This window comes from Phalaenopsis equestris, unplaced genomic scaffold (assembly GCF_001263595.1).
Source record: "Phalaenopsis equestris unplaced genomic scaffold, ASM126359v1 Scaffold001363, whole genome shotgun sequence".
NCBI lineage: Eukaryota > Viridiplantae > Streptophyta > Magnoliopsida > Asparagales > Orchidaceae > Phalaenopsis > Phalaenopsis equestris.
The window spans coordinates 11701-16803 of record NW_018165802.1 but is presented as its reverse complement, the minus strand read 5'-3'; positions in this window follow the sequence as shown (position 1 = coordinate 16803).

Genomic DNA, 5103 nt, shown 5'->3' with positions numbered 1-5103 from the left:
TATTTATATATATTGTTAAAGGAGCATTATACGGCTCCCTACATGTTGCATAATAAAAGGGTAGAAAAGACTCAAACCTTGGAAGGCCCTCTAACTAGAAAAACAAAAAGACAACAGAAAACAAAAATTTTAACCTATGGAGAGGGACCTCAACACCAAGCCTTACCAAGAGGGTAAAAGAAAAAAAGAGTACAAGATTTATATATATCTATCACAATGTGAAGATATATATATAAGCAAATTAAGCTACAATAGAAGAAAAAAATAACAGAAACTATGGGAGAGAAAACCAAAAGCTAGAGATCATGGAGATGCTTGACTTTCGTTCTGAGGTGTGGAGTCTCCATTGTATCTCTTTGAAATAGGAGAACAAGAGAAGTAGGGGGCTTAGTAGCAACAAATATTAAATTAGTGTAAAGTCCATGTCTGGCCAACCAATTAGCAGGTTAGTTACCTTCTCTGTGGATAAAAGTTAAATTGGAGTTAATGGACTATTTAAGGTTCCAAATTTTTTGTTTCCAAAGTAGGTGGTGCGAAGAGGACAAAGAGGACAACTGTAGAGGACAACTGTTCAGAATTCAGAAAGTTGATGAGTTGTAGAGAGTCCACCTCAATCTAAAGTTTATACCAAGCAGCTTTTAAAGAAAAATTTAATGCCCAAAAAACTACAATGACTTCTTCTTCTAGTGCATCTTGAGCCTCAGTAGGGGCATGGAAATACAACAAGCATTTGCTACAAGAATCCCTGAAAAAACCCCCTACCCCAGCACAATACTCAAAGAAGCTTCCATCAGTGTTAATCTTTATGGTATGATGTTCAGGAGATTTCCAATCTCAGTCTTGTAGTAGTCTTTGGTCATTATGAGCTGAGATATACAAATATTCGGAAAGTTGTTGAACTGAAACAACTGGATAAAGTAAGAAGCACAGTTTTTGCTAACCATGGAATGATGACTGTGTTTGTCTTCATGTTTAGTGTTGTTTCTGTTCATCCAATGAAACCAGGCAACCATAAAAGGAATGGCTTCACATTTACTTTTTTTCTAACTATGCCACTCACCTTTGAGATTAGACCAATCCATTTCAAGGCCATCCACCTTAATTATGGTTACAAACTCTTTCCAAACTGCTTGAGAAAACTGACAGTTAAAGAAAATTTGGTTAATGTTCTCCACATCCTTGTGGCAAAGATAGCATCTAGATGACCCCCTCAAACACTTCAGTTCAAGTATGTCATCAGTAAGTAATAAATTGTTGACAAGTTTCCAATTGAAAAAGGACATAGAGGGGGAAAGGAACTTGTTCCAAATAGATTCACCCCAAGGGACCAAATCCCAACAGTAAAGTTTGGTATAAATGATTTGGGTCAAGCTTTGTTTGACATAACTGTGCCAAATAATTCTATCTTTTCTGTTTTTATCAAAATTGACTTTAGAAATTTGAGAGAGTTGAGGCTCTTGCAAAATAGATTGGAGCTTGGAAAAAGACAAAAAATCTCCCTCCCAGAAATCGGACACAGTGACTTAAGGGTTGAAATCAGTGGGGGGAACCCCAAGCCAGTCTTAGGGGCACCAATGGTCCAACCAAAAATTCACTTTGCCATTCCCTAAATCCTAAAGGTACATATCCTCAACAAGATGTCTGATTTTGAGCATATTAGTCCAAATTATAGAGTCACCTAGTTTCTTAGTGATGAGAGAGGGGTGTTGTCCCTTGCAATATTTACCCTTCATGTACTTATCCCAAAGGGAGGTTTGAGCTCTAAAATTGATCCACATTTTGCAAAAGTTGATTTGGATGAGTTGTTGGAGTCCCTTGAAACAAATTCCACCAGCCATGGTGGGTTTAGCAGCCGTTTGCCAAGATGCCTCGTGGAGCTGCTGCCTTTGACCTGCTCATAAAAACCTATTGAATACTCTTTCTAATTGTATCTGAGTGCTTTTATTCATGTATGTGGTTTGGAGAATGTAAGAGGGGAAAGTAGTCAAAATGCTTTTGAGGAGAGTGATTCTGCCCCCATTGGATAGGAATGAGTGAGACCAGCAAGATAAAAGGATTTGAATAATTTGAAAGACTTCATCAAACTGGATTAATTTGGACCTCCCCAAATGAGTTGAACCCCCAGGTATTTAAAAAGGGCTTTTGCAATAGAGAAACATGTCTATTCATATACCCACTGTTTACAAATGGATGATGATCTTTTGTTAATAATTAGTTTGCATTTTTCTGGGCAAAACACCATCCCAGAGTTTCTTTGAAACTGCATCAAACATTGATGAATTCTCTTGACTGCATCTTTATAGACACTAGAGAAGATCATGATATCATCAGTATAAATGAGATGAGTTCTAGCCTTTGTAAATTTGTGATGATATCTGGAGTATTGTTGATTGAGAATGACCTTATCTAGCATTCTAGAAAAGTAGTCCATAGCTAGAATAAAGATTGTGGGGGAGAGAGGGTCTCCCTGCTTAAGACCTCTAGTAGCTGAAAATGAACCCCATGCCTTGCCATTGATCAACACAGAATGGTTATTTACTAATAAGCCACCTATGAATAAGGTTACCGAAATCAGGTTGAAACCCCCTGACAGTAAGAATCCCCGGGATAAATCTCCAATCAATTGTGTCATATGCCTTCTAGATATCAAGTTTATAGATAAGATTGCCCCCCTACTAATTTTATCCAAATCCAGAATCAACTCCTGAGCTAGCTGCTTAAGACCTCTAGTAGCTGAAAATGAACCCCATGCCTTGCCATTGATCAACACAGAATGGTTATTTACTAATAAGCCACCTATGAATAAGGTTACCGAAATCAGGTTGAAACCCCCTGACAGTAAGAATCCCCGGGATAAATCTCCAATCAATTGTGTCATATGCCTTCTAGATATCAAGTTTATAGATAAGATTGCCCCCCTACTAATTTTATCCAAATCCAGAATCAACTCCTGAGCTAGCAACACATTATCAGTGATAGATCTTCCTTTAATAAAGGTTGTTTGATTTGGGCAGATAATCTTATCAAGGTGAGGTTGTAGTCTTCTAATAATGATCTTACTAATGATTTTGCTAAATACTGAAGTTAGGATGATAGGTTTGTAATGATCCCAATTCTTTTGCAGATCACCTTTGGGAATTAACAAAATAGAAGAATCTTTAAAATAGCTAGGTAAGTTACTGCCCCTAAAGAAACTTCTGATTGCCTCAATCACCTCTCCTTTAATAATATGCCAAGCTGTTTTTGTAGAAATCAGCAGTATACCCATCTCGGGCAGAAGATTTAGTGTTGTCAATGGTGTTTAGAGTTTCCCAATTTTCAGTATCAGTGGGGAGTTCAGTGAGTGAGGTGTTTAGTGTATTTAAATTCTTCAGTGAAATAGTTGTAGTCAAGATCAGTATATAGGTCAACAGAAGTGTTTAACTAGGTTTTATAGTAATTGACAACATCCGTAGCAATTTGCTTATTATCATTAAGCCAACTTCCTTTAGATGTGTAAATGGAGTGAATTTTGTTGCATTTCCTCTTGTACTTGATGTAAGCATGATAAAATGTTGTGTTCCTATCCCCATCGGAAAAGATGAATATAGAAGCCTTCTGTTTAAGTAACAAATCTTGTTTATCAATAGCATTAAGCAGTTCAGATTGAGTAGTGAGAATTTCAGATTTAGTGGCAGTGCCATCCTGAACAGCAATTTCCAATTTCTCCTCTTCCCTTTTAGCATCAGAGGTGTTAGAGAAGACATACCCAAAGGCCTCCCATCCCCAATTCCTTAAAGCTTTGCTTACTTTAAAATGCAAGAGGCTAAGTTTTGTGAGAGGCTCAGTATGGTCAATACCATGCATATTTGAGGCAACACAGCAGTCAGAAAGGGGGTGAGTGGACCACATATTTAAATATCTGAAAGGGGAATGATGAGTGGTATTGCTAGGGGATGTAATAGATATAAGAAGAGGCCTATGATCAGAACCAGTGAATGTTAAGTGAGTAACAAAGTTGAGAAGATATTTTTTGTGCGAGAAGTCATTCACCGGTACCCTATCAAGTCTTTCCCACATTTTGCCCCTCCTCCAGGTAAAATTAGGACCCTTGTAACCCAAATCAAACAGATCAGCTTTTTGAATCTCTTTCTGAATTTGGTCACTGAAGAGATAGTCATTTTGGAAGCATTAGGGACTCTCCCCCCAGACTTCTCAGCAGCTGATGTAATGCAGTTAAAATCTCCCCCAACCAACCAAGGAGAGTTCATATCAACATTGATTTGTTGTAAGCACCTTCAAAGTTCTTGTCTATCCTCTTTGTGACTGCCATCATAGATGAAGGTTACAAATTCTAATTATTCTTGAATTAGGAGAGAAAGATGTATGAATTGTGGGTGGTCTAAAAGGTCATGCCGTTGGATTTCATTCTTGCAAAAAAACCAAATCTTGTTACTTTTATTTGCATAATGAGAAAAACCTTTTAACTTTTTAATGATTCTTTTGAGGGTTTTGCTGAACCATCGGTTCTAAAATGGAAAAACACCAAATTTTATATTTTTTGATAAAATGGATCAGACTATTTAAGAAGTGAGCATGGGTAATGCCCCATATGTTGCAACACATTAAATTAATCATGGGGGGATTGATATGGAGGGAGTGTTAAGATTTGGATCTGGTCCTTCCTCTAGAAGGAGAAGGCCCAACCATCTTCAAGACACCAGTGCTCATATTGATCCCCTCTTTAGTTTTTGAAATTCTGAAAGTTTTTTTTTCTTTTTCTTTGATTTTTGGATTTGCCATTCCTCCTCCAATAGTAGCTTCATCTTAGCCACTCCCCTCTTCTCAGGGGCTTTAAAAGCAGCGTTTTTCAGTCTAGTTTTCCTTTTTGGTTGTCTCAACTCCACTATGAGAGTAATTTGAGTTAAGTGGGGTAATACTGTTACTTTCTGTTGACCTCACTTTTGGTTGAGGTCTAGAAATTTCTTTAGTAGCCTAGGTCTAGCCATAGGACTTTCCTACTGACTAGTCTTAGAAAACTAGAAAAGGTACCCTCACCATTAGAAACTCAAAAATTCTTCTCTTTACTCAATTTGAAGTTCCACATATTGGTCCTAACCTCTA